Source organism: Dermacentor andersoni, chromosome 3 (assembly GCF_023375885.2).
Source record: "Dermacentor andersoni chromosome 3, qqDerAnde1_hic_scaffold, whole genome shotgun sequence".
NCBI lineage: Eukaryota > Metazoa > Arthropoda > Arachnida > Ixodida > Ixodidae > Dermacentor > Dermacentor andersoni.
In genome coordinates this window covers 21,366,658-21,381,582 of record NC_092816.1, presented here as the reverse complement: position 1 = coordinate 21,381,582, position 14,925 = coordinate 21,366,658, and the positions used below count along the sequence as shown (strand labels likewise).

Below are 14,925 nucleotides of genomic sequence, written 5' to 3'. Positions count from 1 at the left end.
ATTCACGTGACCGTTCTCGCGTTTTTCTATTTGTTCCGCAACAGTGTCAACGTGCCGTGCTATGTAAAATTTCGGTGGTCTTTTGTAACAATTTCCAAAAAGTTTTCCTTGTTCTTGCATTTCACCGTTTTCTTCGCAAGGCGCTGCGTCCCCACTATCGCAAATCGGCCACTCGTCGAGACGGATGATAGGAAATGAATAGAATCGGATAAAATAATTTTTGCAGAGTGCGGCTTCCGGTTATCATACCGCGAAAAAAAATATCTGAACATTACTGCCGTAATAACAAGTTTGTGAAGGATCTGGCAGCGAAAAAGTAACGAGAATCGCGAAGCTTAGTCATTGGCAATATGCATGAAGCATATACGCTTTTCATGAAATATTTACATCGCGAAAGCGAGGGTGGGAGCGGGGGGGGGGGGGGGGGGGGTTAGTAAACCGGAGGCATCTGGCATCCCATCTGACCTCGAGGAGAGAGAGACGATCTTCATATTTCGCAAGTCTTCTCAGATTTCAGCTCAGTTCCACAGCGCAGTGCACACACACGCCACGGTGTCTTCCTTCCTTTCTTATATCACGGCTGTTTGCGGACAGATTTGGTCCGTAACCTATTATTTGTCAACGAGACTCGTCTGTATTACTAGGAAACTGAGTAGTGCTAGAAGGACAACGTTGGACACAGTAGCTCCAACACATGGTTTCCCGTTTCCCACGATAGTTTGACGGATCAACTATAGCGTGAATTACTGCCTCGCTCGTCGGTATTAGCGTGCGGGACAAGCCACCTGACGGTCAAAGCTTGCGTGCGTAGTAGCCCGCATATGCAAAAAAAAAAAAAAAATTCCCCTCGTGTCAACCTCCGCTTGCGCAAGCGGCCCACGCATTCCTGTCGCTGTCCATCCCTCCATGCACGCGCGCACGGGGCCTGCGTTCCGTGAGGTCACGTGTGAAGACCGGGGACGTCAAGGGAGCGCGTAATACCTGCGTCCCTGGATGACGTCTTCGAGGATGCTCGGCAGATTTAGGTAATCCCGTGAGCAGCAACATCGTCATTGTGAGCGGGCATGCAATTTGTCACGACGAGGACATCACCGTCTTATGAATTCAAGCGCTTCCCTACTGTTGTGTCGTATGAAGGACCGGCGGTTGCATTAACCGGTCACCACGGTCGGGACATTAAGCGCATAGTCGAGCGTGCGCATGCGAGAATCCATATGGATCAGCTTGTCGTTCTTGTGCATGCATGGTGCGTCGACCGTTCTTGTTTTTTCCCCCACAGCAGCCGTCGGTTCTCGCGTGGCGATTGTGTGCCGCCACAAGCTTGTGTATATACCGCCGTGTGGGCGCTGCCGCGCACATGTGGGGTGACGCAGACGCGCGTCGACGCCCGTCGACGCCGCCGCGCGCGCACAGTTCCCCGATCAGGAAGAGAGAACTCAAGGACGGCGTTGATTGATCGACTGGGTCAATCCCATCGGAGATTTCGAAATTGCCAACAAGCGCCGAAACAGGCTACTCCCGTTGTGTATCTGCTGCCTTCTGGATGTGCTCATGCGGCATTAATCGCTAGCGGAGAACGATGTCGCGGTGTGTCGAGTGCAGTCGTGCTAGGCGCCTTGGAGCATAGGTGCATTTAGCGAATGTTCGGTTTTAGTTCAGAGTAATAGCGGGCTCGCAATGCGCACGCCCAGAAATCTGAACGACTTATAGCATTGAGCTTATGCGCGCGCTACTTCTCAGATTTAACGTTACAGTCTTTGCGTAGTTTACGTATAGCTTACGTAAAACATGGCGGCCGGCGGTCCCGGCCGCCCGCTTCGAACTGAATTTGGGGTTGCTCTTGTAGAATTCACTTTATTCTTAGCAAGTGACTGGGTAAACGGCTTTCGCTTAGTCTCAGGCCTCTTTGACGACGGAGTTTTCGAGATCGCTTCTCGTTTCGAACGCGTCGAAGCCTAACGAGAGAAAATGATGATTTATTGGCATCCAACTTTAAACAGGACGGTCACAAATGGTCACCTATAGCCTGCTCGAGTTATTCAGGTATACTCTACATGATTGTCATTCTAGAATTTTTGTATACATACATGTATTCAAAAATGCTATATCTACTTTGTACTGCTGCCTATGCTTGTAACAGATCCGGTCGTATCAATTTCTTCCCTGCTTTTTTTTTTTTTACCAATACTCTAAACGTCTCTTGTTTATGTCGACTGCTGACCAGTTGATGTTCCCGTCCACTTTAAATCCAAGCGCTTCTGGAAGGTGTACGTTAACTACGGGTCTTACTGGGTGAATCCCTTCGCATTCCATGAGGATGTGATGAATGGTCTCCGGGTTTTTCTGCAGCATACGCATGCCTCGTCTAGTTGCGAATATTTGCTCCGATATGTTTTTGTCCTTAAAGGGACACTAAAGGTTAATATTAAGCCAACGTGGACTGTTGAAATACCATCCCAGAAACCTCGAAACGCTTATTTCATGCGAAGAAGAGACTTATTTTAAGAGAAAATGCGTTCTGAAGCATCCGCGTAATTCTAGCGTAGTTCAAATCGCCCGCCCTCCGATCGAGGAGTGGTGACGTCATGGTCTCATAGTGACGTTGCGCCGTCGGTGGGTAAAACGGCGCCCGCAGACGGCGCTACGGCTTTTCTGCGCAAGACGCAAACGCGCGGCCAGAAAAAGAGCCAAGACAGAGCCGATAGCAGCGCGAAAGCGGAACTATGGTGGCTAGCGTAAGGGAAAGCGCGCGACGATAAGCTGGTTCTTTATTTTATGACGCCAACTTTGACGCTCGTTGTAATGGACGACCCTGACAACGACACATTGGCTCGCGATGCTGGGCTCGACTTCAGCGATTTGAGCACTGATGAACGTGACCTGTTGCTGAGGGCTCGCGCTGCCGGCGTCGTTGCGTACTACTACGGCGGCAACTGTATGTCATGGCTGTACATATTCGCACATTTGTAGCTTTTCCTTCGTGAAAACCAAATGCCGCACTCACCGCCCCGTCTTCGACCTGCAGTTGTCCTTGCGCTTCGGAGAATGCAGGCAAAACCGACGGCACAGCGCTACGGAAAAGCATTGCTTTCAAAGGCACTCCACACTATACTTCAGTAAATCGGCGTTCAACTCGTAATCCTCGGGACAAAAGTGCAGCGAGCACACTATACGATTTTTCGGCTCTTTGCCAACGCGCTGTGGCAGAGGTACGGCACTTAACCACTTCGAACACGGAGAGGTTCCCTCGTTGGCACACAGTGATGAGTAACGTTGGATTCGCCGCTGCAACTGCCCTTGGCCAAGTTCCGCGGACCGTTCGCGCATCCCACGACATCACACGGACGTGGCATTCTCGCTGCTTGTTCCAAATGTAAGTTTCGCGAGCCAGCAGAACCAGCGCAGAACGACGCGATAACGAAACAACTGAAGCTCCAAAGCGCGCGCGGCGCTGAGTCGACCGCCCAGAGTCGAGCGAAAACGAAACCTTTCGACCACCCGTAGTACTGAAGGGTAACGTCAAAATGTTATTTTTTTACAATCGAACAGAGAAGGAGGAGGAGGAAGTAAACTTTATTGCTCTAGAAAGAGTAATTCAGCGGTCGGGCCGGATGTCTTCATCTTCTATTGGTTGATGACGATCTCCGGCCTTCATGGTTGGCGCCCCTATTCCAGGGCACCACTGAACGTGGCTGCTCGTCGGGCATGATCCACCAGCCTCCGTTGGAGGCTAGAGTCGCCGCTGGAGAGCACGCTCTCCCACTGCTCCGCACTCGGATTTTCTATTTTGTGGAATGCCTTATTGGTATTGCACTCCCATGTGATGTGATAAAGTGTGGGTATTGCGCCACACCATGGGCATGTGTCCCTGTATTGACTTGGGAACATTTTGCATAGTATATGTAAATTTGGGAAAGTTCCTGTCTGCAGCTTTCGCCAGTAAACTGCCTGTTGTTGAGTGAGTGTATTGTGAGGCGGGGGATATCTGATCCTCGTCCCTCTATGGTAATTTAGTATGTCAGAGTACGTTGGGATCACTGTCACGAAGTCCTCAGGATCTGTTTAGGTCCGCTCGGTTTGTATGCTCGCGAGCGATCCTATCGACCCTTTGGTTGCCCTCAATCTCAGTGTGCCCCGGTACCCAAAAGATGGTGTGTCTAATGCGTTTATTCTGTTGGCCAGAGCGGAGGAAGATTTGGAGCGCTTTTTGACCGATTCTGCCGTTAATGTAGTTTCGGCATGCTTCCTTGGAGTCTGTTAGAATTATAATGGATCTATTTGTGCGGTAGCCCTCCACAGCTGCTAGAGCAACAGCCATTTCCTCTCCCTCGGTTACCGTACAATCCCGTGCCGAACACTCGAACAGAAGTATACAAGTTGCATTTTCTTCCGTCTTATAACCTAATGAAATTATCTTTTTAATACGAGTAGTTGAGTACTAGTGACATGAATTATGATGAGGAGTGCCTTCGTCATCGGGCTAGTACCGGAATGTCGCTGGGGGGTCTCAAATCGTGTCATGCATTTACCTCAATTTCTCGGTTACTAAAGCTCTGTTCGCGATTATATTGACGCCTTAGACGATCTAGAGCATTGCGTTATCACTTTAGCTTGACTTCATAGTAACCTTTAGTGTCCCTTTAAGCAAACAGCTCGGGCCTCAAATAGCAAGGCAATCCTCAAATAGCAATAGCAATAGCCCTTCGTGTTATCGTACAGATTTTCCCGTCTAATTTCTTTCGTCTCATTCTTGAAAATCTCTGGGGTGTTTTTGTTTCTATTCTTTGCATCCAATCCACTGTGTCTCTTTCTCTCACTTTCTTTCTGATGGCTCCTGGTTTGTTTACACTTTCAATTACCCTATACTTGGTTGCCAACTTCCTTGACCTCTTCCTCTATTCTGTGTCCACGCCTTTCAGGTACAGATACTTGTGCACTTTAGCCGCCTATTTATTTTGATCCATGTTTCTGAGTCTTTCTTCAAAAATAGTTGTGCCCTGCGCTTCTCTGACTTCGAAGAAGGCCCGATCCATGTCGCCCTGCACTGCCTCATTTGTGGTGTTGCCGTGGGCTTCCAAAGCCAGCCGGCCTACCGATCCTTGTGTAACCTTCCAACCCGGACAAGATATCTGATTTTAAGTACAGAATGGCATTCGCGAACGTTAGCGCTCGCACCATTACTCCTTTCCATATTCCACGTACCACCTCATATTTATTGTTGACATTGAGAGTTCTTTATTGTGCATAATGATAAGGTTACAATAATGTCCCGAAGTGCTCTGTTTCATTATTGTTGCATTCCGCTTCTTTATTTTCAGATTATCTTGATGGGTGCTTGGAGTAGGCCTTTCTTTCGTTCACGTATACGCCGACGTACTTCCGTTGCTTTACTATAGGTATGACTTGCTGTTGAATTGACACCACTAATTATTCATCTTTTCATTGAAGATCGTAATTGCCTATTTCTCTGTGCGAAACATAAGACCTAGATTTGTCTTCGTGCTGCCACACATATTCGCAAGTGTCTGTAAATTTCTTGCACTGTCTGCTAGTATCACTGTGTCATCCTCATACATCAGTCCGGGGACCTTCTGTCGTGCTATTTGTCTCATGCGCATGTGCGATAAATTAAAGCCTAATTCACTGTTTTTCAGTCGTCTTTCTACGCCCTTAACATAACGCGTGAACAACAACGGAGACAGGGGGCATCGTTGCTTCAATCCTTGGTGAATTTCCACCACTTCATTACATTTTCGGCCTTCCCATATAGTGTATGCTCGGTTGTCTCTATATATCTCCCTCAGCAGGTCCACAAAATCGTCGTCTATGCCTTCGTTCTTGAGGATATACCATAACGATTCCCTGTCTACGTTGTCGTAGGCTTCCTTATTATCTAGAAATGATATACATAAAGGTGTATTCTGAGCTCCTGAAAAACCAGCGTTTTACAGATCAGTTGCAGCTAACCAACATTCTTTGTCATCGAGATACTCGCCCGCAACAAGAACGCCAACCCTTCTTTGGTGCTTGAAAAAGCTTTCTCTGTACCTTGCTGTTCGAGGAATTGCGAAGCCAGCCTGGCCACCACGGCTCTCAAGCAGATCACATTGGAACTTTTGCCTTGTTCGTAAGCTAACTGAATTCATGTTTACGCGGACGGTTCGGCCTCAGAGAGTTCGACGGGCGCCATTGTTATTCCATCTCAGTCGGTCGCCATCAAGTTTAACACACGTAACAACATCTACAGGTTCCAAACTGACCGCTCTTCGCGCTGCTGTCGAATACCTTGAAAAAGAACCGCTTAGCAAATGGGCAATACTTTGTGATTTGAAAGTAGCCCTCCAAAGCTTGAGAGGTTTACGACGTGGTAATCAGGACCAGCTGGTGTCCCAAATCAATGAAATTTGTCATTGCGCTTCTGAACGAGGACATGATATAATCTTTCAGTGGCTGCCGGGACGTTGTGGCATCGTTGGTAATAGCCTCACCGATGACGCTGCTCGACGTGCCCAGACTGGAGCACCGACACTCTATATACCTTTATCGAGAGTAGACGCTGCAAGAGAGCTTTGCAACCTCGCGCATATCGTAACGTTGAGCTACTGGCACACATCGCAGAACTCAAACCGTCGATTATACAGCCTCGACCCATTACTGAAACTGAAATTACCAGCGAACCTTTCACGACGTGACGCAACACTGCTGTGTCGACTGTGAGTAGGAGTAGCATTCGCTAACTCCTACAACTGTCGTATCGTAATGGCGGACTCACCGATGTGCGCTAAGTGCAAGTGTGAAGAGGCCATCAGTCATCTTTTGTTCCACTTTTCTCGCTTCGATAATCGACGTCAGACTCTCCAGTGTGTACTTGAAAAGACTGGACTATAGGCCATTTACAGAAGCAAAGGTCTTGGGAGCCTGGCCTCACAGTTTATCAGCCCAGAAAGCCATTTGAATGTTTCTTCAGTACCTGAAGGTAACAGTCTTGGCTGTAGACATGCTGCACCTAACTTAGTGTATGTGAAAGTGCGATATAGACTCAGGTCTCTATCTCTTTTTCACTCCCCCAAACCCTCCCCACGTGTAGGGTAGCAAACTGGACTCAGTCTGGTTAACCTCCCTGCCTTTCCTTCCCCCTTCTCTCTCTCTATTTAATCTGTACACATAGGTCAGAATATTTTCTTGCATTGCCATATTGCTCCCCTACCTAACGAACGAACAGCCGCACCTGTTGACTGGCCCCGTCGCCCACGTATCTTGACAAAGAAGAACCACGTGATAGAAGTTAGCATTGAGCGATGCCTTTACACGGCGCCTGAATGCAGACGTTTAAATGTTTGGCGTGGCGCGACGTTCTGAAAAATTGTCCGGCGTGCAAGTATCGCAACAATCCCCATCCTCGCCCGAAAACGAATGGCCCTACAAATACAAGCCGTCGTGGCATTTGCGACGTGTTCCCCAACGCGAGCGAGCCGTTTTCGGCACCTGCTAAGGACACCGCTGTCGTGTCTCAAGGCATATCCATAGGCGATGTGGTGGCGTCACCCGCGGATAAAACAATCGAACTTCCTGCAAGCGTGGTTCCACGCACGCGCACACACGCACACACCCGCGTCCTCCTGACGCGCGGTTGGCCCTGTTTAACTTTAGCGCCAGTTTGTCTACACGGCAAACGGGCATCGCGGGTAAACACGCTGCTCCGTGTCACTTCTCGCGGGAGAAGCGGCTTCTTTTTTCCTCGTCGCTCAAGAGGAAAATCGACGGCCGAGCACTTCGTTGCGTCACGCGCACCACGCTGCCGCCTGGAGAGCACGGGAGCGAGCCGCGGTTCGCCCCGCCGCAGCTGTCCTGCACCGCGAAGGTTCTCGGGGTCCGGCGCGGCCTATCGACACCGGAGAGTGTCTGGCTGTAGTGTTGTTCCTTATGTCATGCAGTTACCTAGACGAGAGAGAAAGAGAGAGAGAAAAAAATATGAAAGGCGGTGCTGCAGCCTTGTTGCATGCGTGGTTGTGCCGGGAAGTGAAGGCTTCGAACTGTCCTCTTTCTCACGCAGCCAGAACAGAACACCCCGAAACAGAAAGTAGCTCAAAAAAAAAAAAAAAAACACGGCTACAACGGAGCTAGGGTACGAAGAGCCAACTGTTTCTTCACCGGCATGGGGGCGCTAAATGTGTAGATTATGCATTAAAGAAAAATCGAAGTGCTCGAAAGAGGGTTATATATACACTGCCATGCATGTCATGAAAACCTTCCTCCCTTTTGCGAAGATTTATAGACTGATCTTTGACACGATCGCTCCCAATCTTTCATACATATGAAACATGCTTCCTATATCTCGTCTGTTTGGGTTTCTACTTCTTACAAGAACCTCTATCTCGCCGTGTCAAGGATCAAGTGCATGTACGTGTTTCATTACTCGGCTATGTATTAGTCTTCCTCTTTGTCTACTTGCATGTACGTGATAATGGACCTATTACCGTATAATTAACGACAACATTGTTTTCAAAGCAAATTTTATCAGTCGAAATTGATTTATTTTATTGCTTTAGTTGAACGTTATTCTAGTGTAAAAAGATACGATCAGCGGGTCGCTGCGTTAAAATGCCAGAAGCTTTGACTGTTAGAGTCTGTTGGAATCTTGCTGAACGCGGTGCCGGCACGACAAATTGTACGTCGTATTTCATTTCATTTATTGATACTGTCAGCCTAGTGCTGGGTCATTAAAGGAATATCATATGCATATAATACACACACACAAAAAAAAAAACTAGCAGCTGTCAAAAAAAAAAGGGGGGGGGGGGGCATGAAACACCTCAATTATATACTAGAACTAATTATAGAAATTATAAGAAATAGTATTAAAAGCATAATTATAAGAATTATAATGATTAAATTATTGTTGTTGCAATTATAGTGTACATTAATTTATTATTGTAAATTAAGATATCTAGAACATTATTGTTAATAAATATGAATAACGAAGAAATTATATATCGTTCCACATGTGTGTATACCTTAGGAAAGGAAATCGTAGCTTAATATCCTTGCCCCCGAAATGCCGACGCGGCTACGGCGAGGGTCTTCTTGAGATGGTTGGTCACAAACAGTGTTTGTTTGTACGGTGACGACTCTAGTGAGGGGTTGGCACAATGTGCAGCCAACACGCAACACGACAGACATGCGCGTTTCCGAGACTTAGCTACGCAGGCGCATCCTTCGAGCGACAGCGCGACGAACGATTCAACGAAGAGCGCCAGAACACTGATCGCATCCCCTCTTCACTGTAAGCGGAGCATTTCCCTCTTGTGGTTACTCGGTCCTGCGCGGTTTCATGCGCCGCGCCACCTCTCCGATTGGATGACACGGTCCCTATATATATATATATACAGCCTTTCCTGCACTGCGAAGAAGCCTTGAGGCGAAGGCTACTCGGAAGAAATGCGCTCCGGCTTGAGGCATGGTATTCGAAAGAATGCCAGCTTATTTCACGGACTGGTTAGAAAAGGTCAAGTGCAGTATCTAAACCACGCCCAGTGTTTCGTTCCTCGCTTCGCAGGTTGCCGTCTCGAGCTCAGCAAGCACCCGCCAATGCGCTGTATCCGGAACGCAGAGTGCGAGCGGTCTGCATGCTAATGCCGAGTCACAGGGTCTACCGCCCTAGGTTCCTTATCGCGTACTCGAAACTTGGTAGGCGAACGTTTGGCATTCCATGCCGATCGGAAAGCGGCCTCCGCGGACTGGGAGTCGAGCCCGCGACTTCGTGTTCGTCAGCAGTGTCCACCGAGGAGGGTTTTAATATAATTGAGGCGCGGTTAGTCAAAGTGTCTATGTAGTCGGGAGCTGTCGACGGTGCCACCGATGTGGTCATGTGGATAACCGGCTAAAGTGTTATTGCATATAAAATGAGCTGGCGCGGTATTTAATCAGATATTCTAGCCCGCGGTTCTATTCGCCCGACAGCTCCCGCGCATACGTAAAATGCGCCTTTGGAGGAAGTTCGCTATCAAGAGTTTCGTCGGCTTTGATTCACCTCAGGACGGCAATTCGCAGCAGCGAAGCGTATACGCGGCTTTACGCAATGTGTCACAGGAGGTATTTTCTACTAACCTCACGTAATTAGTTGTGTCCTGGTTAGCCGCCGCTCTGATCACAGTGGATCGTTTCTGCGAAAGCGATGTGCGAGAAGCGTTACCTCATCTTGGTTAGCATGCGCCGACGCTGGCAGGCTAGGCCAACAGCGCCGTCTCAACACGGAAGCCACGTCTTTGAAATCTTGGACCTCCGTAAAAAAAAACCGTTCTAGTCCGTGCAAACTTAAAAGCGACTTCTTGCTGGGAGCCTACGGTAGGAAACATTTCAGCACGACGCTGCTTGACCTTGTCGCCGAAGCTTGCCCCAGTTTTGTCCTTATTGGGAACGCCGAGCTCAGTTGTGTAAGCTCGGGCAAGAAATGTTTGATTTCCTGGCGGGGATCCTCATTTAAAACACTCGCAATTATAATGCTCACACCGTCGAACTTTGTTGGCACCGCCGCTGAGTCCATCTGCTTTTTGTTCACTGCTCGTGACCACGAATGGAGGCCACCTTCACGGGCAGCTCGAAAGTTTGCAGATAGAAGGTTATTCTGTGTGGTTGATTCGCGCCACTTATCCTAAGGGCGTAGCTTTAAAAGGATTCTCTATCCTCTCCGAGTTCCATGATTCACGTCGTTCAAGTGAACAGGAAATGCAGCTCGAGGAATGAGGTGTTCGTAGCCGGCCAGCGGTGACTTTCTCGCCGTCTCCGACTACCGCTTACTCCAGTGCCGCACACTGATGCATACAACTGGTTACGTTGGTGTCACTATTCTTGAGATTGCGTCTTATTCCGAGCTGTCATCGTCGATAAGCGATGGTTGGTTCTTGCGGCAGCCCTTCGTTTAATCAATGGGCGAGAAGCGCGATTTCTTTCTATATATCCTTGCCCAACGTGCGCACAACTGGGGCCGTATGCCTGACGACGACATCACATTTCCGCAGTCGTTCTTGCTGATGAGTACATAGTGTGTGCGCAAGACTGATGGTCGCGTACTTATTGCGGCATGCTGACTAACAACGAGGAATCTGGCCGCCCTCTTGCCTACGTTCACGGCCATACACGCGTAGCATACCCGTGGAAAGTGAGCGGTAGCTGTCTGTGGGCGTGGAGGGCGAGCGCATCACCGCGCGCAGAAGACGACGCTAACGGCGCGTTCGCCGGAAGGTCTTTTTCGCTCGCGCCTCTGTGTGAACCACTGCGGGGCGCCCGTGCTGGGCCCTTGTGTCCCTTTCGGGGGATCCTCCGTCCTTTTCCTCGTTCCTGCTCGCGATTGACACCGAGGGCCTGCGCGCCGGTTTGTGTGTGCGCCTATGCGCGCGCGCGCGGCGGAGGGTGACGCCGCCGGCGAAGCACCCTGCAGTGTGCCCTGTGCGTGTCTGCGGCGATGGTCGTGCGACTACCGCTGGCGATGGTCGCCCGACTGGTGGTCTTCCTGCGCGAACTCCGACGCAGGCAAGTTTTGTTTCTTCGCCCGTGTGTATGGGCCTCGTGCAGTGCGGCCGCCTCCACTCCGGCCCTTCCCCGTGGTGGTGATGAGGATGATGATGGTGATGATGTTGAATGATGGTGTATTAGGGCGAGATGTTCTACAGTGAGCTATGAAGGACGCCGTGATAGCGGGAATACGGATGATCTTCAACCACGTGAAGTTCTTTAAGCTATATTATGAACATGAAAACGCCTGCACTGGCGCTTCTTTTCTTTCGTCCCTCCTTCGGAATGCGGTCGGGGATCGAACTGGCTACTTGCGTTTAATAAGAGAACGTCACAGTCACCGAGCTACTGCGGCGAGACCAGTCTCGGATCACATAGGTGTCACCGCAATGTTGCGTAAAATCTGAGGGGCTCTTTCGCACTTGGAAGAAGTCACCCACGGTACGTGGAAGCGTCGCGCCTTTCTTTGTATAGGTAGCACGTATGGGTCGGTATTTCTTTAGGTATGCTGGGAATATGCAGAATCCTATTGCGGTCAGGAAATCCAGAATGTTCCAGCGTTCTCATTCAGTGTTCGGAGATCCTCTTCCCTGAGAAAGACCTTGTGCAGAGTAGACCTGCGAAACTGAAGCGTCTCTCAGGTCTGAACAGAACACGTAGGGAAGCGCGACGTGACGGAATTCCTGCAAAATGCTAATGTGCTGCTGAGAAATAGTTTACACAAGTCTGGATGACTGTGCCCGATCACAAGTGCTTATATATTTGCAAGGCCCCTCATACATTATAATGCACCTTGGCTTCAATCCTTTTCAAAAATAACTCGGAAGCAATTACGAAAAATATCCATCCCATATATAAGGTCGGATGCACGCTAGAATTGTATGGCAGTAGTTTAATGATATTCTTACGGTCAGCTTTCTTGAAAATTAACAGTAATTTGCCCTAGAACGTGGTGTTGTCACATAAGATGAAAAACACCCCTATCGAATGCCGTGAGTTGTCATGAAAATGCAGGATATAGCGTTAACATGCGAACATACCACGCGATGCTAAGCATTCATCTCGGTGTTAATTAGGCAAAAAGAAGCTGTTTTTACCAGTAACATAACGCGGTTTCTTCTTCCACTTACACGGAGATGTTGTTCTTATGTTCGTAACATAGTACCAGTCGTTAAGAAGAACCAACTTGAAAAGCGATTGTGTGGCTAAGCTGTCCTTGAGGCACATAATTGCTTTCCAACTCTGTGGTGTATGTATAGCTGCACTTGCAGAATTGCGCCTTTAGCACAGAACATTTGCGCCGATTTTGGACTGAAGTGGTGTGTGTTAGAACAGGACCTTATAGTAACGGTAACTGTCTTAAACATACGAATACAAAGAAGCGCGAACTGAACAGTGACGTAAAAAAGGCACGTACGCGCTTCTTTAGTCATCCTTATAGAATACCAGCGTGCCCAAACTTCCGCGCTCGTGTGCCACACGGAGCCAACAGGCGGTGAAGCCACAACAGAGCACTTCCCTTTCCTCTACGCTTTCTTCCTTGGTTTCAGGGTCGGTTATACGGTAGCTACGCCACAATATATCGAACTGCCCAATTCCATCGATTATTCTAGCGTATATAGTGGCGGTGGACTATTCCTGAAGTAATTTCAGTCACATGGCTTATTTTTCTTCGGAAGGTATGAAAGTAAAGCGTGCGTCTAGCTGGTGGAATGGCGACCACTTCAACAGTCATTTTTTATGCTTCGTTCTTTAACACGTATAGAGGAGCAGTTTGAGCGTTTCATATCCCAACCACTTCGCAGTAAACCGTCGAACGCACAGAAAACTTAGCGAATTGACTTAGTCAATGGGCCTGGCTCCCCGAGTGTAACAGCACCCACAGCAGGTCACCGAGTGCTCGTAGTTGGCTCCTAATCGGGAGCAGGCAAGTAGAATGTATACGAACGATTCTCAGGATTACGTTATATAAGTACTGTACTGGCAAGCTGTAAATGAACAATAATGGAGGAGCGCCAGATTCGATGTCAGTTATCCATGTGTATTCACATGAATTCATTTATTCTCTTTCCTTCCTTTGGGAGAAACCGTTGTCAAAATGAAATACGTAGTGCGTGGCCGAAGGAAAGGCCTGTAACACGTTTGTTACAGGCCTTCGTAGGTCTGCGCGTCCGTCACCCAGCGTTAGCGGCCGCCCATGACAATTCCTGGCATGCGATTGCCACGTCAGCTCCGCCTGTCGTTAACCTGCCTGCCATGGCTGTCAGGTGTATCGTTGCCACTGTTCTGTGATTTCGTCCGGGACGCAGCTGGTTGCACACGGCTGCGTTAGTATCGCGCAGTTTCTAACTTGGACAGGATATTCAGGGTAATGCGGCTGCGCTGCATCAGGTGTCCGTGAGTGTTTTCGAGGATTTAACTCCACGCGTTGAGCTCATAATTGCGGCCGAGCTCTTTGCATGTGCAGCACGTGCGCTTTTCGAGAGCTATAGGCGCACCTAGACGGCTTGAAGCCATTCATTGCACCGTTTTCTCTTTTCTTTCTTCTGAGGACCTGGCGCATTGTCAGGCGTTTGGTTGCCTCGTCGACAGTGCTATTTTCGTTCTAGCCAACTGTACTTTTCCAGTTTATGGTACGCCCTTAAAGAAAATATTAGTTAAATAGCATAACTATAAAAGTGACAACCCAAGTGAACTTAAAAAAAAAAAAAACAATAAATTAGTCACGGGAGCAGTTACTACCTCTCATACACAGTAACTCTATAACTTGTTATTAGCTCCTTACTGGTGCGGTCCAGGTAGGTTAGTAACGGCTACCTAATATTTCCCGTGCTGCGTTGCGAAAAAAAATTGGCTGCGGTTTAACTCTTGCAAACCTAGTTAGCACGAGCGAAAGGTCCGTTTGACGTGGTTTTGCGAAGGCTATGCACACGGTGTTTCATTAAAGTTAGGCCACAATCTTTCGCACACGTTACAAACGCTGTCGAACGGGTTGTCCGTGAAGTCGCGGCGAAACCTGGCCGTCGTAGTCGAGCTTGCCGCCAGCCGAAGGGTGCGGTTCGTCAAACGTTCATTGTGGGTGCCGTTGCTTGTATCCGCAGCTTCGTCTCCTTCTCCTTGTTGTTCGTGTTGCTGAACGACGACGGCGGTTGCAGTAGCTTCAATCTTGGCCTGCTTCCGCGCTTGTTAAGCTTCTCTATAACGTGCTAATCTGGCCTCTCTTTGCTCTGGTGTTTCAGCAGGCAACTTTGCCTTCGACTGGTGCTAGTTGGTATGGCGTCGTTCTGCTTGCTGCGCTGTAGTGTTTATACGAAGGACAAAAAAAAAAATGTGTGTCTGTCTTTTTTTTTTTTTTGCCCTTCGTATAAGCAGTATTGAGATTTCGCAGCCTGTAGTCTAGCTATATCTACTGGA

The 14,925-nt window shown here is 48.7% G+C and overlaps 1 protein-coding gene across 2 annotated transcripts in view; it reads left to right on the top strand.

The window, feature by feature from the left end:
• The window catches only part of Hmgcr (HMG coenzyme A reductase), a 75,704-nt gene that overhangs the window by 15,106 nt on the left and 45,673 nt on the right, over window positions 1–14,925 (top strand). The window lies entirely within an intron of this gene.